The 27927-nt window shown below is 45.9% G+C and overlaps 1 long non-coding RNA gene across 1 annotated transcript in view; it reads left to right on the forward strand.

The window, feature by feature from the left end:
- LOC138510430 (uncharacterized) overlaps positions 1 to 27927 on the forward strand; it is a 614646-nt gene that overhangs the window by 21893 nt on the left and 564826 nt on the right. The window lies entirely within an intron of this gene.

Genomic DNA, 27927 nt, shown 5'->3' on the forward strand with positions numbered 1-27927 from the left:
GATCCTGCTCCCTATGTCATCTTGTATTGTGGTGAGCATCTCTGTTATGTTCTGCCTGTTAAGGCGGTACAATGTGACCTACTGGTAGTCGGTAAGGGGCTAAGATGAGCGCCTAACCCTGGGGATCGGTGCACGGCTTGCCTGGGCTCTCCTCCTTCTCCCCCCATCCCTATTCTGTGCTCCCTGTGACCTGGCCTGGTTGTCCTCCCTCTCTACTTCCAGCCACAGCATGAGCTGCTCCCTGTCCCAGCTCACAGTGGCTAGTGGCATCATGGTGTGGGAAACGGTGTTTGGGGTAGGGGTGTTCCTTGTGTAACACTCTGGGGTGGATTTGGATCACCTGTGGCTTCATTTCAGGCACCTGTGTTCATTTACCTCCAGCTGGAAGCTTGAGGTAACTGCGCTGTGTGTTCCATGGTATTAGCGCTGGTTTTCAGTGCTAATACCGCCAAACATGGACTTGTGATCTAGGTGTGTTTGCTCCATGTGTAGCCGGCTGTAATAGCACTGGCTCTAATAGTGTCGCCTTGAAGAGAGGGTCCCTGGAATGCCCCTCCTCACCCCCAGGACATTACAGTCTGGAGAGTAAAAAACGCACGAAGTAACTCACTGTTTGGACAGCCTCCAGGAGGGCCAGTGATATCCACATATGCAAACAGATATTCTCTTAGCCATTCAAACCTTATCCACTCAATTGAGGACATTACAACTCAGGCGTTAAGGGTTTAACGGCGCCATCAGCGCCGTTAACCCTTAACGCCTGATTCACATTTTAACGCCTGCTTTTTGCAGGCGTTAAAATGCAAGGCGCTAAGCCACCTTAGTGCTAATTTCGGCACCGTAATTTACGGTGCCGTAATTAGCGCCTTCCCCACTCCCATTATGCCCTATGGGGCAAAAATGGGAATGGGGAAGGGGCCATTGGTGAATGGGGAATTACCGCCCCACTCACCTTGTAATGGGGCGGTAATTCCGCCATCCACCATGGCGGAATCGTAACCTTAGCGGCATGGACCATGGTGCTAATAGCACCATGGTCCTCCGCCAAGGTTGTAATGAGGGCCAATGTCTTTATGAATACAGGTGCCACTACCCTGATCATGGATCCAAATGCCTCAATGGATCAGATTAACTAACAAAGGAAAACCATTGTGCTGATGTCATTAGTGACACACAACATAACCAGGTTAGTCATGAAGCAAACTCGCAGCCATGCACGAAGTTACACGGACACACACGTGTACACACGAAGAACATGCTTACACAGTTCTGTAGATAGAGGACAGATACATATACATACTGTTGAAACCTTTTATTGTTTTTCTAATTAGCCAAGTGCAGAAACGCTGAACGCAAGGCAAAAGAAGAGACGCAGAGAAAGCTTGCAGATGCTTATCGCAATTAACCCTATGGAACTACAGGATCGTATAAGAAGCCTGGAATAGCCGAATACTACTTGCCTATAAGAAACATTGCATGGTATAAATACATAGAAATCATAGTATAACTATAATGAGGTTACATGAGGCCACAGGACGAGAGGCGAAGAAAAGCGGCACAGAACAGCAGGTCAGGGTTCGCAGTCAAGGTCAGGGACAAACAGCACATTCCAAAGCAAAGAGACAAGGAGCCATCTGCGGAAAAGCAGAATAAATCCTCATAAATTGCAGATCAGAGAGCTTGATTTCTCGGTCGTCAACCACATGGTGCAGCCGAGCCAGATAATGTCATTCACCCGCGTGGGAAGACAAACAGTTCTCAGCAGCGCAGACATGAAATAAAACATGGATTCTGCCGCCGTCCCCTCCCCGTCCGCTCTACTACCTCCTACCCCTCATTTTGCACTTCTCTAAAATCCTACCTCTTCCATTCACCCCCTAGCATCTTTCAGCTTCCTCTCTCTCCACTGAATCCTCCTCCTCCTTCACCTTCTAACCCTCCTCTCTCACTCTTGTCCCCCTCCATATGCACTTAACCTCACCAATAATGTAGATTGTTCCTTGTACTGTTTTCTGGTTTGATTCAATGTTGTTTATTGCTTGTTGTAATTGCTTTGTCCTCTTGTAAAGCGCTTTGGATTAAAGCGCTATATAAATGTAAATAAATACAAATACAAATTTAACAACGTTGCATCACTGAGGGCACTCTCACAGGCAAGAGTGGTAGCACTGACGGTTACATTGGGGACATATATTCTTTCTCATCACCTCTTGGGAGGATAGCTCAGTGGCAACGTGCTCGCCTTGAAAGCAAGACAACTCGGAGCAACACAGGTTTGATCCCCGAGTATGCGCTTAGAAACCTCTGGGTATGAAGTGCTTTATAAATAACCTATCATATCACTGAGCGTTGAGAGCAGATCTGGGTCCCAGGCCTGGGCAGATCAGCTCCAGCCAATCAGGGAACGGAAAACCAAGGGTGGAAAGGGCAAGGGCCAATGATAATCCTGCAACAATGTAATAAATATATTTTGGGGAAGGGGCAGGCAAGCCACCTGACATGTGAGGACCAATAGAGTAAAATCGATAGGTGCCGGGCATAGGCACTACCACCCTGCCATTTCGTATGTTTTTGGGGAAGAGCACCATGTTGTGATGTAGAAATCAAACAAAATGGCCCAACACAGGGTTTGGAGCTGTGAGTCTGGGAGATTTTCAATGTCCTGCATGCTCCCTTTCTGGAGTGCAATAAACAAGTGTTATATCTTGCCCTTGGCTGAGTCCACCGTCTGTGTACTGGGGGAGGGTTTGTTGGGCGCTGGGAGCTAGAACGGTGAGCTCGTGTGTGACCCCCCAGTGCCTCTGTTATACCTAAGCCAACAAGTTGGTAGCAGAGGTATGGTTGACTACGCCCGTTCGGCATAAACAGCCTCTTCCACCACAGCGCCTGGAGAGTTAAGGGGGTGCCTCATGGAAAGTGAGTTTGGAGAATATCCTGCTCATGGTCCATGAGGATCCCAGCATACCAGAAAGGTGATATGGCAGCTTTGGGGGAGCCGTAAACTGAGCAGCATCAGTGGATCACGGAGTCTAAGTATTGACTCGGCCACACAGCAACTGAGGCGGGTGGTAAAGTAATGTCGGGTGTGGGATGGTGACGAGTATTGTTGAGGATCTTTGAAATATTGTTGAGTATCGTTGAGTCGTGCTGAGTAGTGTGAAGTATAGTAGGGAAAGGAGCAGAGGTACATGTCGTTTTTGTGGTTTGGGAGCATTCAGTCTTAAGGTAAAAGGTTGTGGCGGATAACCTAGACTATTGACTTAAGGTTACGGATGAGAAAAGTTGTCTAAATATTGGATTCCCTGTGGATTGGGCATTTTAGCTCGGGTCAAGGATGATGGTATCCCCATGTAAGGACTTAGCAAAGGGAGCTAGCTGAAATTGCGGAAGGTGTTCTTCTGGTTAAGTCTCGCAGAGGTGTTTTATCTACAAGGCGATGCAGTAGGCACAGATTGAGCACAAGAAATATTGGTTATCCCCTGTTAGGAGGCAGGAAGACAGCTGTGGGTATATGTCGAGTTCGTAAAAATTGTGTGATGCAACAATAGCAGTGTGAGCTTTGTTAGTGATTTCTATCTTTCCCTTATGTAGTGAAACAGTGACGTCACCCATAATGCCTGTGCATAGGACTAAGACAGCCCAAGGAGGTACATAATTTGATGTTCACAATTTGCAATTGACAGAGTAAGCTGTTCAGTGGCAGTGCGCAGAAGGTGCATGCGCAAGATTGATGGGTGTGCCTGAGGAGGCAGAGAGTTGTAGAAGGGCGGTGTGCGGAGCACACCTGAAAGGTTGGTTGGAAGCCAAAGAGGCTTGCGATAATTGACAAGAACTGGTATTTGTGAAATTGAGAAAAACAGAATTACAGAGTATTTTGTGTTTGTATATTAACGGAAGTATTGAAAGCCTCGACTTGAGGTCAAGTGAGTATAAAGCAATGTATCAGGGGGAATGCGCGGGGGATACGCCCCTACAGCACCTATGTAAGGCCCTTCTGCAATATAAAAGATATTTAAATATAGTGTGGAATGGACAGAAACACAGAAGGTAAATTGATTAAGCCATGGCCACAATCCGGAAGTTTCTCCAAATACGTAAGGTGAAAAATATGAGCAGTCTAATGGGATGTTCGATCTCTGGAAGATGTTTCAGGAATATGAGTGGGAAGTAGCGAGGCACCAAATTATTTAATATATAAATGCAAATTATTATAATGGGTGGTGAGCCGACAGGAGAGTCCGGGCGCAATGCCCTCGGCCCCCACTCCCCCACCTCCTCTTGACCATGAGGACAAAGGGGCTCAACAGAAGCAGAGGGAGAATACCCTACAAGGGAGGAGGGGCAGAAAGGGCATGAAGCGAGAACCAGACAAGTGCCAAGGAGGGGCTGGAAGGAATAGCATCGAACAAGTGGGTAGGAGGGCAAATATTGTTGAAATTAGATGGGAAGACAACAGGAGAAAAAGAAGGGGCATATAAGGAAGTAGCTGGATGTCAGGGAAGAAGTGAAGCACAAGAGTGGGCAGAGATAATGGAAGAAGTAGAAAGGAAAGAGAAGGAAGAGAAGGAGGAACGCAAGCGGGTGTGAAGAGAAAAGCAAAGGGAAGAAGAGAAAGAGCGGGAGCAGCAAGAGATTAGGGGAAGAGGGAGCTCGAGGAGATAGACAAAGAGAGGAAGACGAGAAGGAAAAGCATGTTTTTGTAAGAAGGGAAAGGAGAAAGTGGGAACTAGAGCGACTTGTAAGAGAGTGCAAACGCAAGGAGGAGGAAGAGGGTGCAGTGAGAGACATAAGACTGAAATGGGGATTGGCTGTGTCTGACGATGACGTGGGAAGAGATAGGCAAGCAGAGCAGGATCGCAGCAAGAACAATGAAAGGGCAGTCTTGCTGCCAGGCAGAACCAACGCAGGGTCCTCCGTGAGGGGGGGACAGCGGGAACCTGATGGACTTTGGAGGGGAACCATAGGGAGGCTGAGCTTCCATGATGATTTTGACAGTGACCTGGGAGACACCGAGTCAAAAGACGATTTGGTAGAGAGTGAGGACAAGGGGATGGGACAACCTGCTCATCAGTCGACATGGAATAAGAATGATCAAAGCTCAACGCAGGCAGAGATGCAGGGGAATTGCAGGTTACAAAGACAAAAGACCACTATGGTCCAGGGATGCATTGCACAGCCTGGATGGTGTAATCCCATATGCACAGAGGGTCAGGGACCTCCCAGCACGAAGGAGGGGGGAAATGGTAAGGGGGAAATGGTAAGGGCATTCACTGCCGCCAAAGACCCCAGGAGATCAGAGGGGAAAATCAAGTTGACAAGAGGACCAGACAGGAATATTGGGTTCACACAGATGGAAAAGGGAGGGGGGCGACCTCGGTACATACCATGGAAACATATAGACAAGAAAAAACTGATGTGCAGGCTACCCTTGTTGACCGCGGGTGCAGGGAAATGGATATACGAGATGGAAAGAATGATGGCAGGACCGAAATTAGTAGTAGAGGATGTGAAAGGTCACTAGTGGCGACCCTCGGAGAGTCTGCTGATGACATATGGCAAAGGACAGGGTACCCAGGAGTAACAACCCAGAACACGACGCATGATGGTTCGCTGTTCGCTAACTGCGATCAGCTGTATGGCAAGCTCTGCATATGCAGTACCCAGACAGGTCAGACATCAGTGCGATTATGGCACGCAGAATGGGTTGAAGACGACGACCCACTACAATACATACACAACCAAACGACAGGACTGTGGCACACACAGGCTCCATGGTGACTCCCATAAGGAAACTAGGGGGGTCACTGTAGTGGGGGGCAACCCATTCTTGGGTAACGGAATGTCGTTATACCCTCAATAGGACACCCCACCAATGGACTTGATGTGTTCCATCTTATCGATTACACCCAACCCAGCGGAGGAACCATGTGTAGGGTGACGATAGGTGAGAAAATGTTTTCCTTTCTTGTAGACACAGGGTGACTAGATTCTGCATCCAGGAGGGGAAATATATTATATCAGGTGATGCCATGAATGCCCAAGGGTTCTCTAGGGCGACAGAATTGGTTCCTTCACAGAAGATATTGCATTTTCCATATGGGAACACGACTTAGCTTTGCCCCTACTCTATTCTCGACAGACACTCGTTAACATACTGGGGAGAGATAACATGAACAAAGACGATTTCTTACACTGACAAGGGGATAGTGTGCTCCACATCAGGGATATACCTGCTAAATATGAGGGAGAATTTTCAAGCCTATTGTGGACAGACGGTACAGAGGGGGGTGCCAGTAGATGAGGAACGGTTTCAGTATGGGACTTTAATAATAATAGCATGGTTCCCAGGGATTCCGGGGAAAATATGGCACCTTCCAAATGAGTACTTATTCAGGCCAGGAATACCATTGGATGGGAAGGAAGGCCCAATAGTGCCACTAGAAATAGAGGCAGTAATAGTGGGGGATGACTGGATAGCAGTACATGGGACAGATGACAGAGGGCGAACATGGCGAGTAGTGATCGCCGTGGCAGAAGGAATCAGATTGACTACAGTTACAGATGAAGAACTATTCAAAAACAACAGATCAGACCATGGCATGGTATTCAAATGAGCATCACTTATTGGGTGTGAATACATTACAGAGAGGTACCACAGAGAATGGTGATGGTGTTGAAAGCACCCCCAACCTTTCTTGAGGAAGATTTGGCAATGTTCCCAGCATTTTATGGACCACAAGTCCCTATGATGTGGGGCCTCAGAAGGGGATAGGAGCAGTGAAAATAAAGCTGAAGCCAGGAGCCATTTTACCACCAGTTAGGCAGTACCCACTATTGAGAGAGGCAGACAAGGGTATCTATGAGACCATTGCAGCACCAGTGAAACAGGGCATCCTAGTGCCATCCGAATCACCATGCAACACAGCTGCGTACCCTGTCAAAAAGGCGGCAGGGGGGTCATGGCATTTAATATAGGACTTTCAACCGCTTAACCACATTGTAGAAGCAGAATTTCCTTAAGTTCCGAATCTGGCGATCATTTTGTGTAGCATACCCATGGAAGCTGCCTACTTCACAGTCATAGATTTGAAGAATGCATCCTTCTCTACACCATTACACTCAGATTCACAGGACTTAACTTTATTTCTACATAGAAATAAGAGGTGGAAACATACAAGACTTTCTCAAGGTTACTGTGAATCACCTTCCATATTCAACAGGGTACTTCAAATGGATTTAGGCAACGTACAGATAGAGAGCACGGTTATACAGTACGTAGATGACATATTGATTTGCAGCAAGACAGAGGAACAGTGTAGAAATGATTCAGTACACATGTTGACAGTACCAGCAGAAAAGTGGTACAAGGTAGACAAAGCCAAGGTACAATATTGCCAGACAGAAGTGTTGTACATTGGACAAATGATATCCCAAAATGGCAGAAGAGTAACACCAGAAAGGGCAGAAGCAGGACACATAACAGCAAAACCCACAACTGTGAGAGAAATGCAGCAGTTCCTAGGACTATGTAACTATTGCAGGGCATGAGTATTCGACTACAGCTTACACTAGGCCTTTATTGAGCGCACTGAAGGAAGCACAAAGATGGGAGAAGACATTACAATGCAGAACAGAAATGACTGAGGCATTCAACAAGCTGAAGGAAGCAATATGCATAGCTCCAGTGTTAGTGATCCCAGATCAAAGATAATTTTTCCTATTCTCACACTCCAATGGATTGGTTATGACTGCAGTACTGACACAAAAGATGAGCATGGGACGCAAGCCTCTAGCATACTACAGTGGGAAATCAGACCCGGTAATGAGAGGACACTATGCATGCGAACAGGCATTGACTGCAGCTGCATTCGAAGTGGACAAATCATCAAGTATTACCATGGGATGCAGCACCACTCTTTATGTGGAGCATGCTCTCTTTGCAATACTGGAAAGACCGAAAAGTACATTGACAACACAAAGAGCTGTGGGGGACAAGGTACTTCTGTCAACCTGGCTCTCAAGATAGTGAGTTGCAGACTTCTCAACCCGGCAACTTTCATCACTGACATTTTACAGGAAGTGACTATGCACACGACTGCACAGCAAACATAGAAGAATTCAGTGACAATTGCAAGGTACAGGAGAATTCACTTGAGGGGAGAGATGTGCCTTACATTGACAGGTCATCAACAATTGACTAGCAACTGGGGAAAGACATACTGGGACAGCAGTTGTGAGATTGAGAGAGGACGGGGCATGTGAGGTGGTGACATCCACAGTGCATTCTGGGCTGTCACACTGGCTGAGGAGGGACTTCAGGCATGCTGATGAGTCACTGGTGCAGCATGCACTCCTACTGAGCAGATAGATAGAAGCAATAGACCTTGGCTGAATTCATGACTTCGTGAACGGATGATAGCACAGGGGAAATGCAAGAGCAACAGAGGTTCGAATCTAGGAGCCGTGCTTAGAAACTGAACTCAGGTAAGGTATTTGGAGTGTTATAAAAAACAATAAAATAAATAAATAAAATGACTAGTTGTCTAGTGTGTAAACAATTTACTGCAGATCATACATTGAGGGTAGTGAGAGGAGCCCTACCTCGCACAGTGGGTCCATTCCAACACCTGCATGTCAACTATGTCAACATGATCCAAGTTTTCCAAGGTTACCGCTACATGATAGTGGCTGTATGTCAATTTTCCTGTTGCATCCCGGTACTTGTTCCCATCCTGACGTACTTAGAACGGCAAAATTCCTAGTCCGGGAGATATTCCCACGAAGGGGCGTGTGTGAGGTCCTGCGGTCTGACAATGGGGGTCATTCTGAGTTTGGATGTAGCCATGGTGCTATTAGCGCCATGGCTGCCTCCAAACTCGGTTTCGGGTAGTCAAAATGGGGACTTACCGGGTCATTCCAACCTTGGAGGACCCGATAAGTCCCCATTCTGAAAACCATTCCCCATCCCATTTGAGCCCCCATAGGGCTCAATGGGAATGGGGAAGGAGCTAATAACGGGCCAGCACATAGTGGGCCCGTTATTAGCTCCCTGGTCCCTTAGCGGTTCCCGCTAAGGGCAGCTGGTAAAACCAGCCGGCCTTAGTGGGACCCGCTAAGGGACCTCGGAATGCGGCGGTAGGGGGTTAACGGCACCGGCATCCTTACCGGTGCCGTTAACCCCTTACCACCAGGGTCAGAATGAGGCCCAATGTCTCTTACTTCACCAATGAGATGTTCCAACATATCACAACCTTGTTAGGAATCCAACACAAATTATTTTGTACCTATCATCTGCAAGCAAACGGACATGGGTGTGCCTCAATGGCTTGCTCAACAGAAATATAGCCAAATATAGCCAAAACTAAAAAAACGCGGAAAGAAAATTGGCTCCATTGCCTTCCCTTAGCCTTGTTCGCATTGCGCAATAAGCACGTGTCCGACCATCATTTAACCCCACATGAGGTGGTAATAGGACAGCACATGTGACTTCCCCTGGTTCCTCCCAATAGGGCAATCAAAGATGCTGAGAATGCATCTGGTGTATTGGGTCAGGAAATGCACGAGTATAGCGCTTCCTTGATTGCTAGTGCCTCTTTTATTTCTCATCAACTAGTGAGACAACGGGAGAGGCCTGAAGCAGGAGAAGAGAGCAACAGCACTGAAGCCAACAAGGATTTACTTAAGCAGCCACTGTTGTATCCGTGGGAACAAGTCCTCTTACGCAATTTTTGTAGAAAGTCAGACGCACCAAGTTTCACAGGACCGCATATTGTTGAACTAATAAGTGAGCGAGCAGTCAAACCTGTCAGGAAGAACACTTGGAACCACTTCAGGGACATCAAGCCCTGCTCTATGGCCGGCCCTGGCCACCTGATTCGAATGTAAAGCCGCATCTGCCACTCCAAGATGGTGGCTGCTAATCCAGAAATTAACTGAGCAACCACAAACCAAGAGTTTGCAGGTTCCTGTGGATACCACATATGCCTGCATAGATCGGCTCGTTTAGCCTCAGACGAGCTGATCGTTGGATTCCTCCAGATGCACTGAAGGTTCGAGCCCCAGAGATCACACACAAAGAGCGCATTACGCGCTGTCTTGAGTTCTTGAAATAGCAAGTTTGGAATGAACACATCCACAGATAATGATAATGTAGTTTATCCATGAAACACAGATTCTACACACTTTATTATACTCCCAATGCTACAGCAGTAAGGAATATGGCAGAAAGAGAATGTAGACAGCCATGGGCATACTAAAAAGAGCTCCCCAGGCTGATTACACGCTGATGAATTTCACATTATGTGCTTTTAAATAGCGAGCGAAAGGGGCACATACAAGATAGCCATGAGTTATGTGAACCCCATTCAAGAATATATTTCAAATATCCTGGTCATGTATGCAAGCCTGTGCTACCAAGTAAAATGGCAGGGATACGAGGCGGATAGCCATGAGTGATTTAATACGAGCTCCTCAGGCTGACACCGCATGGATGAGATGCACAGTGTGTGCTTTATATTACTGGCGAACAGACAATGAAAACATGGGGCATCCAGCAATGAACAGAGGGCCCCCAAGAAAATCAAGACCTTTATCAGATCCCATCACCATGATGGAGCACTAGTGACTCTCAGCAGTTAAGTAAAAGCAGAAGTTGACATCCGTTCTGACTACAAATATCAATGTGTTTCTAGATATGACATTACAAGTCTATCTTCTGACACTTCACCATTGTGCCTAAGTCTACTTTGGAATTGATGAGTGTGGTAACATGATGCATGCAAGAAGCATCTAATGCATGTAGCCCTCAACACTTTTCTATCCTTCCACTAGAGCACTACTTGTGTCTCTGTTTTGTCCCCTACAGAGTGTGCAATTTCCAGAGCACTAAGAAATGACACTATGGGAAAGTGCTAATGACAAACAGAACACACAATGAAGGTGGTTAATTATTGATGTTTGAACTGACCGTCCTGGCGAAGGTGGCAACACTTACCTTTATTCCACTGAAGCCGCTGGACGATACAAATTGATCTGTAAAGGCAAATATACACACCTAGAAAAATCACTGGGATAATATATTTCCATGTGAATGTTCTTCCCCAATTTCTTTTTTCCACTTTGCCTCTGAAAGAAATTATTTTTTTTAAATTATTGATAAAAAAAGATTTTCTACGTTTACTTCTATAGTTCTAGGGACAACTGTCGACATTAAAAATGAAAAATGACCAGTTGGGAACCGTTGTATTTTAAGAACTAGTTTAGACAGGCACCGTTCTTCTGTGTGTCTTTCACCTAGATAGGTGGCCCATCACCACACTCTGGGAATAGTACACCAACGCACAGGGAAAGTTTGAGTGTGTGCAGGGACATTAACCTATTAGAACAGGTTAACTAAATGAAAGTTAAAGTTCCTCTCTCTCCCTTGTTTTCATGATATATTTAGGGCACGAGAGAGGTAATACGCCTTGACCTATTGGCATGTTTGTAGTTTTTGATCCTTCCACTATAACATTTTTACAGGGTAGGTCCCATCGCCTATGCACCATGTTATAGTAATAATATTCATCACCCTATTTATTATTTGTCTGAGACCACTTTTCACGGGCTCTTTGCACTTGTCAATGAAATGCAATACAATGAATCAAAATACTGTAAGGATTGTCAAAACTGTACGTGTGTATGTTGATATGTGCTATGTAATTGGAAAACAATCTGAATGGCAATTCCACCACCTGAGGTGGTGGCGTCTCAGGGTTTTGTATGCTCTCCACAGGTAACAGCAGTGGAAAATGTGTTTCCTGTTCGACCCCTGCCCGAATGTGAGAACTTGAAAGTTTCTGATCTTTGCCTCTTTTTTTATATAACTTTTTATTAATATTTGTAACATTATATCCACCAATCAACAACATTTACAGGACAGTACATGCCATTATTATTATTCCACCATGCCATTATTATTATTCAATTCCACCCTCTTCCTTCCCATTCACCCCTGTTTCCCCCATTCCCCTTGCTTCTTCCCCTGACCGGCATTCATTTTTACAGCGTATTCGCAGGACAGATAACGTGTCTACTTGGGACTCTTTTACAACTCTCACTCCTTCCCATTTTATGCCAGAGTATATCCCTTTCTTCCCTTAGCCCCACTCCCCCCAGATTTTATTGTATTTACGATTGCACCCAACATTTTTAAAACCATTTTTGTTCAAATAAATGCAGTGTTCAAGAGGGTCATTTGATGTCTGGAGAGTTCCCTATTAGACCCCAGTCCCAACAATAATCCTCTCGGTTCCATATCCACTGCACTCTCCATCACTCCCTACATTTCCCTTTACACTGTATTCCAGAAGCGCTATGCACACACATTTAGGGCATCTAGCGCTCATCCTTCTTCCCATTATTCACAACCGGTCTTTAGAGTAATACACTGTGTGTAAGATCTTGAACTGTATTAATCTCAATTTGGCTGATATGGCACCTTCCCTGTAATACTGCAGTGCAGCTTTCTAGTCTTCCCCCCTCTATCGCACCAAGTTCTTTTTCCTACCCAACTCTCAGGTCTTCCCTTTCAGGTCTGGTTAGTTGGAATGCTATGGCTTTGTAGATGGTCGAGATCTGTTTTGTTTCTATCTATCTTTCTATGTTCTCCTCACCTCTCATGTAGACCCAAAGAATGCCGTAGCTGCAAGTATTTATAGTGGTCCTTATTATTCAGTCCACACTCCTCCCTCAGTTCCTAGAATGTTTTTGTTATCAGGTTGTGGAGTACCATCCCCACCTCTGTGATTCCCTTGTTTTTTCCATTCCCCCACCCATTCCAGATGTCGGATTTCCTTTATGAGCCCATTGGCCCAGGTAGGAAACCACAGCGTCAGCTGCTGTGCCCATCCCAAATGTATGTGAGCCTGATGCCGGGCCCTGGCCACCGCTTTCATAATTGGGGGCAGGTTTGACATTTCGGGTTTGCAGTATAATCGAGATTCTCATCCATGTGACCCGCTTAGCTGCATTTTCCTGTCCACCTCGATGTCCTCTCTCTTGCAGTATTTCCACCCATTTGCCACCGCCATTTGCGACGCTCAGTAATACCAATGTCGATTTGTCAATCCTATTCCCCCTTCCCATTGTGAGTTGTATAGGTTCTCTAATCTTACTCTGGGTACCTTGTTTTGTCACAGAAACGTCCACAGGAGCTTGTAAATATTGTCAAAAATACATTGCGATATCCTCTTATGAGAATGTTTTATCAGATATACTAGTCTGGGAAGCGTGACACACTTATAAAGTGCTGCACTGCCTACTAGGGTTAGGGGCAGTGAATCCAATACTGGGTATCTGTCTCGAATTTCATTATCACTGGTGCCAAGTTCCATTCCTCAAACCGAGAGTCTTCCTTCTGAACAAAAATACCCAGGTACTGGAATCCCGTTGTCACAGTTTCCAATTCGAGCAGGGGTCTATTGGCCTCTCCCTTCCATGTGATTGGGTAATGGATGGACTTTTCCCAATTGGTCTTTAGGTCTGCATAACTGCCAAAATCGTCCATGATGTCAAGTGACCTTGGTATTGATCATTCCGGATTCATCAGGTGTATCAGTTATATCAGGATATCATCCACATAGAGAGAAATCCTTTCCTCTGGCCTGCACAACATGTGGTACTTTGCAGTTCCTGGTCTGTTCAAAATATTTCTGCTAACGGTTCCATTGCTATTGCGAACAGTAAAGAGCGCAATGGGCATCCCTGTCTTGTACCCCTCTCCTGGAGAAAGCCATCAGAAAGAGAGCCATTCACCATTAACTTTGCCCTTGGTTGAAGGTAGAGCAGCTTTACCCATTTCATGAATCCCTCCCCAAATCCCATCTCTGCCAATAATGTAAACAAGTACTTCCATTCAATGGAGTCAAAGGCCTTGTGGGCATCTAGGGACAAGATATGTACCTCCTTTTGAGACCATGTAGCGTCTTCCATCAGGAGATGAAGTTTCCTAATATTCATCCTTGTGGATCTTTTCGGGATGAATCTGCATTTATGTGCATTAATAATATCCAGCCTGATGTTGTGAAGTCTATTTGCCAGTACCTTAGCTAGGATCTTGGCCTCAACATTGATAAGCGATATGGATCTATGTGATCCACACTGGCTCGGTGACTTCCTTGGCTTTGGTATCAGTACTATAATTGCTTCCTGCAGATCTGGTGGAGGGGCACCCCTGTATCTACTCTCTAAGAGCATGTCCCTCATGGCCTCCATTGATTCCTCCTTCGGGGTACCCCATTGCTCCAGTGGGAGTCTGTTTGGCCCTGCTGATTTCCACTTAGCGAGTTGCCCCATCACCAACCTAATTTCTTCCACTATAATCTCCCCTTCCAAAGTACCCTGTTGAATTTCAGTTAGCCGTTTTATGGGGTGTTTCTGCAGGAAGATCCATATAACCTCCTCACTTCTACTCACCTGAGACAAATATAGACACCTGTAGAAAGTGGCAAAAGCTTGTGCCACACATCTCAGTTCCCTGACTCTGCACCCATTCTCCCCTAACTGAATCACAGTCACTGTTCCGCCCTGTTCCTCTCTATGGGCCAACCATGCCACTATTGTCCTGGTCTTATCATCCCATTCATATATCCGTGACTCTCTATGCCACCTACCCACTTTTGCCCTTTATAATTCTTTGATTTTGACTACCTCTGGTACTCTATTAAGATTCTGCAGCATCCCTTCACTGAGTGACTCCCGCCATCGTTTTTTCCAGCTGTTGGACCTCCTCATCCACCTCTTCATGGTGTCTTTTACTCTCCTTTGCAGACATCATGACCATCGCCTTGCCCCTTAATGCCACTTCATACGCCTCCCAAATCGTTTGTTTCAATGCCACCGAGCCTTGATTGTTCTGAAAGTATTGTATAGCTTCCTCTTTCAGTTCCGCCACCAGCTTATTGTCCATCAAAGGATCAGTGTTCAGCCTGCACATCCCCAATAAACAACGCGTCAAAAGAGGCTTTCAGTAGTACAATTCTTACCTCTGCTAGAGTCTCTTCCAAAAAAGTGTAGGTGGGGCATATGCGCTACTAAACATGTAAACATCTTTCCCCATCATTCCCAATATCTACCACTAGAATCCCGCATTACTGCAGAGATTTGCAGGTTAAGCAATCTCTTGACCAGTACAGCTACCGTTCAAGATCCCCTGGAGAAATCTGCTTGTGCCGCACATTTGTATGGAGCCATCCCTAGCAGGTTACATATGTCCCACATGAGGTGTGTCTCTTGCAGCAAGAGGCCATCTGGTTTGTGCCTTTTTATGTATTGGACCACTGACCCCCTTTTAAGAGGGTCATTCAGCCCATTGACATTCAATGAGATAAATGTAATCGTTCCGATCACCCATATCCATTCTTGAGTAACCACCTCACATCCCTGCCCGAATCCCTAAGGGCAGATCGCCCTCTATTCTGTGTTGTTCCGTATGCAGAACCGTTATCAAACATCATACCCCTGCAAACATTTAAAACACCCATCTCCCACCCCTCCCTCCTCTACCCTCTTCCATCCACCACCCCATACTTCCCTCCCCAACATTGAACTATCTGTCACCCCACAAATAACCCTTAAACATTCCCCTGTGTTTCCCATTCCCAAATTACCACCCCTTTCAAGCCCGTTGACGCTCCCGATGCAACCCAGGCTTAGCATGCCAGTATTCACCATGTTCAAGTCTTGATCATCTTCTGTCTTGTTGTATACATTGTCCCAACAATTAGCGGCTCTCCTTTACTCCATTCACCACACAGCGATTCTTTCCATTTCCATCTCCCTTCCAGCTCATCACCCGCTTCAAGACACCGAATGGCCAATCTCTCGCTGTTGTGAGTTTGGGTCCCATACATCTTCACTGAGGACTTGCGCCAGATCTGTCCTATTAATCGTCCCTTTCGCCATCATTGTAATACTATAGTCCTCTTGGGCATGTACATTCGGTTCCCTGTTCTTCCAGCTTTTCTGCCTTCTTACTTCTCGCCATCCACTATTTTCTCCTCAGCTCTTCATAGTCTTCCTGGAACTCGCTCCACTTGCCTCTTGAATGCCTCTACCTTCCATAAAGTCCCAGACTTCCCCTGGAGCCAGGCCCACTCCGCTTGGATGACTCTGTGTTTGGCAGGAAAGATCAACATATATTTAATGTTGATAGCCCGGAGTTGCCGCCTCACCTCCTCATATGACTGTCTCTCTCTTTGTACTTGCATGGTGGGAATATCGTGGCCTGTATTCCTGGCAGCCTGTCGGAAGATGTCCCTGTGTCTGTAGTAGACTAATTTGGCTATTACTGGCCTTGGTGGTGCCTATGGGGGAGAGCTTGGTGGTGGTCTTCCCGTGACCATATGTGCTCTTTCAATTGAGAAGAAGATAGTCAGGTTTTTCCGACACAAAGTTTCCCAAATCCATTTTTTGAGGAAAAAGTCCATGGCAGGACCATCTATCAATTCAGGGAGATCGATAATTCTAATATTTGATCTTTGGGATCTTCTCTTAGCCCTGTCCTCTAATGTGTGAGTCTTGCGTTGGAGGTCCTTGACCTTGGTTTGAAGTGTGCACACTGTGTCTTCTTACAGACATCCTTTCTTCTGTTTCTCCCACTCTCAAGGAGATAGCTCCTGTTGCAAAAGAGAAACGTCCAAGCCAATGTGCCCAATCTTGTCTTACAATACAGTTCTGGACTCTTGCACAGCTTTCAGCACCCAATGGAGGGCTCCCTGTTCTGTTCTTGGTCTGTATGCGCTTTCACAATTGTTAAATACTCCCCTTCTTTTGGAAATTCTTTCTCTGCATAGTCTATAGTGAACCTGTCGATTTTGTTTTAGGACATTTTCCACCCTTGTTTTTACCCAAGTTGCAGTGCATGGTGGCCTTCCCTACTGTCAACCCTATGCAATGCTAGACAAACACCCTTACCCGAGTGTAAGGGGATCAGAGCAGTCTGGCGCTGTCCTGTGTACCCATCTGTAATGGGCCCTTTTAATCTCCCCCTGTTACGTAGACCTACCGGTTTCACATTTCACCTCTCCTCATTGTATCCGTCTTCAGTATCCTAGGGGTTGCGGAACTATATCAGCCAGTCCTCCTGCCCCCTCTTCATTTTCATTGCACCAACCGCATTACCACTACTTTGGTGTCAACTCCTGGAGCAAGCCACTGTCTTCAGCTGATGGTCTCCCTGGACTACACCCAAGCAGCTTGATCTCTTTCAAGGCCGCTCCTTCTGGTTTCGGCCGCGGTGGGTGTGTGGGTATTTAACCCTTGTTGCTAGTCTCGCAAATCCACTTAATCCATTATATGTGGGAGCGCCATCCGGATGTGTATCTTCCAGTGTCAATCACAGTCCCTCCTTTCACACAGGTCTGCACCCACCTTACTTTGTGCTGGACCTTTCCTTTATCTTAGGTGTGCCAAGGTACTGCCACTCACCCCGCCCCTGCTATCGCGGCGGGGAGAGGAGGGATTGATCGGCTCCAGTTGGCCCCCCTGGGCATAACTTTCCCTTCCCCGTCTGTACTGTATCAGCGACGGGGCTCCTCCCCATCAGATCCATGCCAATGGTGTGGCTGTGCCTTCATGGCTGCTGACAGGCCCGTGGTCAATGCCCCAATGCCCGAGGCCAATCTCTCTACTGCCTCAGGTCGGACAATCGATGCCTCAGGGCTTCCTCTCTTGGCGAATACACCTCTTGAACATGTTCATTAGTCGGTTATAGTTGATTTTCACAGATTTATTCCTAGGTGGGTCGGACCTTGTAACTTAGGCGGCCATCTTGTGCACTGCTCGTGAGCACCCTGACTCTGATCCATGCCTCTTAATCAATAGTTCCTTTACTTCAGAGTGGTAACGGATTGTTTGAAGATAGCGCCTGTAGCCTTCACTCAATCCCTCTCTACTCTCTTTTATTGAGTTGATTGCAGCAACTCAACTTCAGGCATTTGTGGAAATCCATGATTATTAGACCAGGCTCAAGTTAGGTTTGAGCAGGCTGCAGTACTGAGTTGGCTGTGGTGGCAGCAATTGACAATCTTCACAGTCTGGCCAACAGGGGGGCATGGAGGTCCTAATATTATTGGACCTCTCTGCCACCTTTGATACTGTCGATCATTCGATCTTACTAGCACGGCTCTCTGCTGTCTTCTTTTCTTAGTAACAGATCCCAGTTGGTGGTTCTTCCTCCTTTTGAATCGTTGGCTGAACCTTCCCCTTGTCAGCCCTAAGCCCCCCCCCCCTTATTTAATCTCTATATGAAACATTTAGTGGACCTTATAAGGTTGTTTGATGCTATGTTTTATGTTTATGCCGACGACACTCAACTCATTTTCCATGTTGAGAAGCAGGCAGGTGACCCTGCAGGCGATATGAAGTCCTGTACTGTCTGGAACAGATTGGTGGGTGGATGTCTGCCAATCTTTTGAAATTAAGGCTCAAAAAATGCCCTTCTGTCGTGTCAGCCCAGTCAGTTGTTGAGCTCCAAGGTGTTCTGACCCCAGAGCCTTTGGTAGCCCCTTTCTGGCCAGAAAGGCTGGGATAGTGCCCACCCCCTGTTTCAAAGGTTAGGAACCTTGATGTTTGGTTGGACTCCTCCCTTTCTTTGGAGAGTCACGTTGCCTCTGTGGCTAGCTCCTGTTTCTACCATATACGCTCATTAAAGAGACTTTTGAACTATTTTTCTTTTTCCGCACACAATGCAACTGCTTACTGCATTCATTTCCTGTAGACTTAACTACTATAATGTGGTTTATTTGGGCTTTGCCAAATGGACTCTTCATCGTCTGAATTTGATCCAGAAAGCAGCTGCAAAACTCCTCTTCTACCTGGGTCATAGAGATCATATCTCTTCTTCTTTATGAAGATTACACTGGCTCCAGGTCACCCAACGGGACACATTCAAGGCACTCTGCCTTCTGCATAGAGTATTTTATAATAACGCCCCCTCTTCTTCAGATCCAGATTCCTTCGGTATACTCCTTCTAGAGCACTTCGGTCATCTTCTGCTGTTTTTCTTTTTTCACCGAGATTCAGACATGAAAGACAGAGTGCAACTAAATTGTGGAATGAACTCCCTCTTTTCTTAGGCTTAATTAGCAATCACCTCAAGTTCAGAGGAGGTGTGAATACCCTCCTATTTCCCCAGTAAATTCTTTTTCTGGAGGATGAATTTAGGATTAGCTCTGTCACCTGAGTCTTTTTCAGCACTGTGTTGCCTGAAAAGGTGTATGTTGCGCTTTGTAAGTCTCTCTACGATACCATGACATACCATATCATAGCAATAGTACAATTGAATATAACTGCATAAATCCTTTATCAAAATGAACTGAACTACCTGTAATAAGAGAATTAAACAATGTGCTTGATTTCAGCATAAAAAAGGTAAATTGTGAAATTGACAAACAAGCATTTAGGTTATCAATGACACTTGGGTATGTCACTGTATGGGAATATTCGGATGGGAGAGCCCAAAGCTGATGAACTACAGCCCTGCAAGATTGGGATTGCTGCTGATGTGCGTGTGATAGAGCTAAAGAAGTGAGCTTTGTCATAGGTCCGTTAATGTGGATATGTGGACTGGTAGGCATGATGTTACCATGTGCAGTGGTGATTGTGTGTAGTGGAAGGTGATAGAGGATATTAGAAGCAATTCAGTTAGTTGAGGATGAAAAGGGAGGAGTAAAATAAGGGGTAGAACATAGTGACATCACAAATTCAGTTGGCATCAACCAGGAGCGAGATTGCCGGGCACCACCCGGCGACATAGTCACAGCAGCTTTGTTCCATTTTGGACTCTTGGAGCCTGACTCAATAATTCCATTCTCCAATAGTTTCTTGATAAAGAGTTGTGTGTCTGTTTGCGGTATATTTGTGTATTTTAGGAGGAAGGGTCTTCCTCAGGTCAAAGATATTGCAAGTGGAAGCCTGCTGGTCGAGGTTTTGGTGATGGCCTCATGTTGTAACTGTTTTATGAAGGTTACTTGGTCTTCTTTCATGCAAAGGTGTTTGGGTAGAGAGTTTCCAGATTGTGACTGAGGGGTGGAGGTGGGTGCAGGAAGATCCTCTGTGGCATTTCAATTGAAGATTGTTACCTTGACTAGAGCATCTTTTCTGGATTTATAGTCCTAGCTAATAGTTGGTAGTGGGTGAATTTTCTTGTGACCAATTGTGGACCCTTGCGAAGGAAAGAGTAGTGGGTAATACACAGAGCTTTTTAAATTAATACTCTGGGAGCTATTTGAGTAATTGCAGCGTTTGGTGATGTGTTTGTATTTAGTTCTAGAAGCAGTGCAGGTGCCTTGTTTTGGACTCCTTGTTACCTGCTTAGTAGGTATCCTGGGAGCCCAAGATACAGGCTATCAGCATAATCTAGCATTGAGAACACTAGTGTGATTGCTGTCATGGTTCTGTGTGTGATGAATGATGCCTTCTATTGTTTGGAGCTGGATGAGGAATATCCTTACAGTGGCGTTAGCATGTGATTTCAGGGTAAAGTCGCTGTCCACCACAAGTCTGAGATTTCTGATGGTTGTGATGGCTAAAGGAATGTTTTACATTTCTTTCAGCCATTGGAATAGTGTGGGGTTAGGTCGTGCGTTTCCATAAATCATAAGCTTGGCTTTTGCTGGGTTGCACTTCAGTTTGTTTGCAGTCCTCTAGGAGTATACATGTGCTAGGCATGTGCTGAATTTTGGTGCTTTCTCGTAAAACCATTTGTGGGCTTGTAGGTGATTTGGGGATCATCTGCATAGTTAAAGCATGTGAAGCCCTGGGTGTTAATAAGTCCCAGAAGCAGGGCCAAGTAAATTTTGACCAGGGTAGGCTTTTTGGTATCTCATGGTGGATGGTATCTAAAGCATCAGAAATGGCAGGATAAGCGTACTAGCTGAGCTGGCTTCCATGTTGCTTTTTAAAATTAACCACATCAAATTATGTTCCTATTGTGAGTCTGAATCTATGTTATGAGTCGTGGCTGAGGCTGATATTTTCTACATATTCCAGCAACTGTTGGTAGATACATTTCTCAAGGAGTCTCAAGCTGAATGGTTTATTGGTGATTGGTCAGTAGTTTGTCTGGTAGTTGATATCAGCGGTGGGATTTTTGAGAACAGGTTTGTAGAAGGATGTTTTAAAAGCATGAGAGACAACCCCTTTCTCGATGAAGGCAGTGGGGAGGTCTATGAAGCTTGTTCACAATACTGTGTTAATGAAACAGCACCAGTAGTATCTTTTGAGCAGCAGAACTCCGAGGCAGACATAATTGGTAACCATGCTTAAATGCTCTAAAAAGCCAGCATTCCAGAATCAAAAGTCAGCATGTTCACTGAGCTTAAGAGGCAGTAGCCAAGCCCTTCACGTTAGGAATATTCTTCCTATTAAACTCACAGCAGCAACTCCTGGAGCTCTATTCCTGATTTTAGCCGCTGGATAGGCCGATACTAGGGGTTATCTGGTTCAGAAATAAATGACCCTTCATTACAGAGGAGACTGCCAAAGTGGTATAACATAGCTACCTCTAATTGTAGAATGAAAGTGAACAAAGGGATCATGTAGACTCTTCTCCCCAAGTGGATGTAGGGACATTTCCTGCCAAGGATTGGGTTGAAATTGTGCATTTTACAGCACTATTTCCCTCCAAATATGATTACATTCTTTAGGGACTATTGGTTTTGTAGGCATGTCTGGGAATACATACATGAAAGATTCCAAATCCACAGTTTGCCTGACCTTTCCCAGGGAAGTATGAAAGATAGTGGGTCATCCTCACCCCTTTGCTTCACCCAAGAGCATTTTGTAACCCAGTAAGTGTCTTTTTTAACACTGTTTTCACTGGAAATCAGATTAAAAGTCAGCGATTACTGACTTCAAATACACCTTGCTTTCTTTGTCTTTTGGAATGACCCTCCCTCATTTCTAAAATGCAAAATTCTCTTTAACCTCCCACTTTCATTCATGTTTTCATCCTGTCACTTCCACGAAGATTCGTATTTATATCCTGGGTGAGAACCTGTTTCCAGCCTTTTCACAAGAATTCTATTCAATTAGCCCTACTGAAGGTCAATTTGCAGTCTGTTTGCCTGCATATCAGGGTCTATATTGGCACAATTGAGAGCTGTTTTCTATCGTTTAGCCTGTTTAGTACCTGAATGGTGCACCAAGATTAAACCACATTAGTCTGATTCTAAAGGAACTATTTAACAGTCATAGTTTAGAGGTGGAAGAGCCACTGTATGGAACACCTCTTCATCAGAAGCAACCCTTGTATCCATGGAACCTCAATTTGCCTTGCTGTAGAAACAGCTCCCCTAGAGGACATTCTAAGGCCTGGCACATGCTCCTATTATGTCCCATCCCTGTTTATTCAGTTTCGTAGCGGAAATATTAACAGGAAAAAGAACCTCTGCTCCCACAATGTATGTCATTATGCCTCTTCCTTTTCTAGTGTCCACTAATGGCCTTTCATGACTCCTATCGGAAAGCCCCCCTCTGGTCATTCCTCCTCCTTATTTGTTGCTCCTACCATCAATCTATGTAAGTCACTTTTCGCCTTTAGTGTCATGATCTCTGCTTCCAAAAGGTCAGGGTTTTCCCAACTCCCTTGGAAGCAGATCCATAACCCAGGTTCCGAGGGCCGACCAGTCCCAATTGGGACCTTTTGGACCCAGTCCTGGCGCCAGTGGCACCAGGCTCATAAATATGCCCAGTCCCAGCGCTGGAAGCGCCGGGCTCATAATGCTTGGGTGGACTTACCTGCAGCAGACCATGCTGCTTACTTGCCTGCCAGTTGAGCCTCTGATCCTCTTCTGTTTGGAACTACTTTTCCTGTTGGGTGGGGCAGGAGCCACTCCCTAGGTTCAGAACACTGGAACTCTTCTGGAAAGCAGGAACTCTTTTCTTACCTAGGCGTGGCTGTGGAAGGAGACACCTAAGCACTACAGGAGGCTATTTAAACCACACCCGATGGATGAATCTTGCTTTGCGTTATTCTGCATCCTCTGCAGCAGAACGCTCATCGTGTCTTCTGCATCTGATCCTGGGCCTAAGGAAAAAGGCTTACCATCCTGAATCCAGTCTTCAGCAACACCTATAAAGACATGAAAGAACAGGTTAGCATTACGGTCTTCAGTGGCAGCGCTTCACTTACCTGATCCATCGGCTGTCATCAATGCCTCGCGCTGCATTCTGGCATCTGAAAGACAAAGGCTTACCTACTCTTCGTGCGCTCCGGAGGTCTTCACACTGCATTCCGGCATCTGAAAGACAAAAGCTTACCAACTCTTCGCACGCTCCGGAGGCCTTTGGTGCTGCATCCCGCATCTGAAAGACAAAACAAGGTGCGTTTAAAGACATTGGGGAACTTTAATACTCACGTGCCATTACTCCTTTCCACATCTAACCCAGTGGGTATTCCGGCACCCTGCAGCCGCTCCGAACTTGTACCTGCAAAATAAAAAGACAGTTAGAGCGCATCGTGAAGCAGGCAACAAGCGCTTACTTACGTGCTTCCAGGCGCTTCTATTCATCACACGGGCTCCATCTCCAACTCACTTCAGCCCGTCATCCGCCATCGCCGGAACCCTGCAAAACAAGAGACATCATTACTAAAGACTTTTAAAGACATTAGAATTACTCGAAACTTACCGTTCGTGCAGTAAACGACGGACAGCAGTCCTCTGAAGTCAAGAGGCCTGCTCCCCTTATCCAGTGAAGAAACTGGTTACAGCACCCTGCCCCGAGGCAGATGGAGAGCACGGCGTTCACTTACCTAAGGTGAGAGCGTTGACCTTTGGGGGTTCTACAGGAGAAGAGAAAGGGAAGAAGAGAGAGACATTCAATAACCCAGTTCATTAATCCCATATTTTCTATCTGCAGACATCTTACCCTTCGAGTCAGACATACAGTGCACAGAGGTCCAGCCCAAAGAGCCAGCCGTGTGTTACACATCACCTTTGAAGATACGGTATACGCCCAGTCAAGACCGGCGCCTCTACGGGAATCAGGTGAGCGTTACAGAACGCAAAGCCTACCGCAAAACTCCCGTCCAGGCGCTATGGAAACCTCGGATACCGACCAGCTAGCCCAGTTACTTGGGGAACTAAGGGCAGAAGTGCATGCAGCCCGTCAGGAAACGAACGCTCTAAGAAGGGAATTGATTATTTCCAAGGAGCGAACAGATGATCTCGCTAGACAATTGCTACAGTCACAAGCCGGACAGACCCCGTTACCCGCATCTGGGGGAAATCTTCCTTTTACATCCTCTATGAATCCAGTGCAGATCAACCTACCTGGGAATGTACCTCTGGCTCCGCCCGAACGATTTTCTGGTGACCCAAAGAGGTTTGCAGTATTTATCAATCAGTGCTGGTTGCATTTCTTATGCCGGCCAGCAGCCTTTCCAACTGATCAAGCTAAAGTAGCTTTCGTGCTTTCGTACCTTAGTGGCAATGCGGCAGACTGGTCGATCCCTCTAGTAAATCAAGATGATCCGGTCCTCCATGATTTTCAAGCTTTTCAGCTCAGTATGGAAAAACTATTTGCAAGACATTCACAGGGGCAGGCCTTGGACAATGAGCTTCTTTCGTTGCGACAAGGTAATCAAGACCTTTTGGCTTATATTGCGTCTTTCAACAGACTGATAGTGGAAACTCAATGGCCTGAGGACAAAAGGATTACGCTGTTTTATAGAGGTCTATGTGGAGAGCTCAAAGATGTGTTAGCCCAAGTAGTGAATCCCCCACAAGATTGTTCGGACTATATAGACTTAGTCGTTCAAATAGATCACAGACTGCAGAACAGGAAGGCCGATCATTCCAAGTTTGATGCTCGAGTATTTTCCAAACCGCCAACTCCTTCCAAAGGAGTAGACTCCGGGGAACCCATGCAAATAGGGGGCCTGAAAGGTCCTCTAACACAAAAGGAGCGGGAAAGGAGAAAACAGTTGCAATTATGCCTCTATTGCGGAAACTCAGGGCATTTTCTTCGAGACTGTCCGGTGAAACCTGCCAAGAAGGCAGTAGGAGCTGCAGTTACCAAAGTTACAAACTCTGAACAGGGAAACGACCTCGCCCGACAAGAATAGAGGTCCTCTTGCCGAGCGTGAAAACCAGTTCCGTGACCTCGCATTTCGTGATACCTATGGTCCTCATTAGCCCTGATAATCCGGATCGATTACATGCAATTGAAGCTTACGTCGACAGCGGTGCCATCGGCAATTATGTGGAGCATGAAATGGTTTTGAGGATGAATCTAACTCTTTGTCCCAAGGCTGTAAAGGACGTCATTACTACGGTGGATGGAACGGAGATAGCCTCCGGACCAGTAACGCATACCACTCAAGAAGTGACGTTAGTAAGTCAAGATGGACACCATGAGAAGATCGTGTTCGATGTGATCAAGGCTCCTCAGTTTCAGATTATTCTAGGAATACCTTGGTTAGAGAAACACAATCCTCTGATCGATTGGCGAGCAAGAACGGTCCAGTTTCCAGAATGTGTCTCTACTTGTCACCCTCCACCTGGTGTTGCACTGGCAGCAATTTCTTCAGAGACTCCCCAGTTACCTCCCGAATACCTAGAATACCAAGATGTTTTCCGGAAGGATCAGGCTAACTCTCTACCTCCTCATAGGTCTTATGACTGCCAGATAGACCTGATACCTGGATCTACTCCTCCTTGTAGTAGAATTTATGCCCTCACCGAGCCTGAGAACCTTCACCTTCGACAATACCTGGATCAATACCTGGCAAATGGGTTTATTCGTCCTTCCAAGTCCCCTGCTTCTTCAGCTTTGTTCTTCGTTCCAAAAAAGGAAGGAGACCTTAGAACTTGTATAGATTATCGCTCCCTGAACCAGATCACCGTCAAGAATAGATATCCGTTACCTTTGATCCCTGAACTCCTGGACCAAGTCAGAAAAGCATGCATATATACAAAGCTGGATCTTAGAGGAGCCTACCACTTGGTACGAGTAAAAGAGGGCGATGAATGGAAGACGGCCTTCCGCACCAAATATGGGCTATTTGAATATCAGGTCATGCCCTTCGGACTTTGCAATGCCCCGGCCGCCTTTCAATATTTTATGAACGATGTCCTCAGGGAGCTCATAGATGTGTGTGTTGTTGTTTACATTGACGACATCCTCGTTTATTCTTCATCGGAATCTGAACATCAGAAACACGTGAAAATGGTCCTCGAAAGATTGAGTCAACACAAACTTTTCGCTAAGTTGGAAAAATGTGTTTTCAACGTGACTGAAGTTGAATTCTTGGGATTCATATTATCACCTAGCGGAGTGTGTATGGATTCAAAGAAGGTCGATGCAGTTCTCAAATGGCCATCACCATCCTCCGTAAAAGGTGTGCAAAGCATGTTAGGCTTCGCTAACTTTTACCGCAGGTTTATCGCCGAATTTTCTCGGATAGTCCAGCCCATCACTGCCTTGTTAAAGAAAAACAAACGTTTTGAATGGCCTACCGAGGCGGAACAAGCTTTCCAGGATTTGAAGACTAGATTTATCCCTGCACCAATCTTAAAACACCCTCGCCCCGAACTCCCCTACATCGTGGAAACTGATGCTTCAAGCCTTGCCATGGGGGCAGTTCTATCACAAAAGGACCCGGTAACCAATCAGTTGCATCCCGTGGCATTTTGGTCCCGCAAATTCTCGCCTCCTGAAATCAATTACACGATTACTGACAAGTAACTTCTGGCTATCAAGTCTTCCTTTAAGGCTTGGCGGCATTATCTGCTGGGGGCCTGACACACCGTTACTGTGATTACGGATCACCGAAACCTGCAATATTTGAAAACCGCAAAAGCCCAATCCTCTAGACAACTCCGTTGGGCATTATTCTTTGCCGAGTTTGACTTCATAATTACCTATCGACCTGGTACAAAAAACGGTAAAGCTGATGCCCTTTCTCGGATGGGAGTGGAAGAACACTTGATCAACCCTAAACCTGTACCAATCATTCCCGAACAACGAAATCTGGGTTTAATCGCCACACAATCCATAGAGGAAGTTAAGGATAAAGCCAGGCAACTTGTAACTCCAGCAGACATACAGAATTGGCATCTGCAGGGAAAGGACTTTGCAGTAAAGGACAACTTATTGTATTTCCAAGAACGATTATACCTGCCCAGCACAGATTTACAGAAAAAAGTAATCTCTTGTTATCACGATTCTTTAATGGAAGGACATCCCGGTATGGCCAAGACCTCAGAAAAAATCAAGCGCTACTTCTGGTGGCCGTCTTGGAAAAAAGATATCAGAGACTTTATAATGTCCTGTGGAGTATGCGCCCAAAACAAGAGTCAAAAGGAAAGACCAGCAGGCCTCTTACGCCGTATTGACATCCCACCTCGCCCTTGGCATACGCTTTCTATGGACTTCATCACCGCTCTACCTCCATGCTCCAGATACAATACGATTCAAGTAATCGTGGACTTATTCTCCAAGATGGCGCATTTCATTCCGCTCAAAGGCTTGTCAACAGCAGCAACTCTGGCCCGAGAATTTCTCGAAAACATCGTCCGACTGCACGGTTTTCCTTCGGTTCTAATTTCGGATCGAGGTAGTCAATTTATTTCTCATTTTTGGCGAAGTTGCTGTCGGTCGGCTCAAATTGATGTGAGACTATCGACCAGTCACCACCCTCAGACCGACGGACAAACCGAGAGGACCAATCAAACTCTGGAACAGTATTTACGCTGCATGCTGCAACAAACTGAAAAAACTTGGAAAGACATCCTTTGGATAGCCGAATATGCTTACAACAACTCTGTCCATTCGGGAACTGGGAAAACCCCGTTTTTTCTTTTATACGGCAGTCACCCTCGAACCTCGGAGTTGGATCCCCTCCAAGATCTTGAAACACCAGCAGTTGACTACCTGCATTCT

Source organism: Ambystoma mexicanum, chromosome 6p (assembly GCF_040938575.1).
Source record: "Ambystoma mexicanum isolate Mex_15411 chromosome 6p, UKY_AmexF1_1, whole genome shotgun sequence".
Taxonomy (NCBI): Eukaryota; Metazoa; Chordata; class Amphibia; order Caudata; family Ambystomatidae; genus Ambystoma; species Ambystoma mexicanum.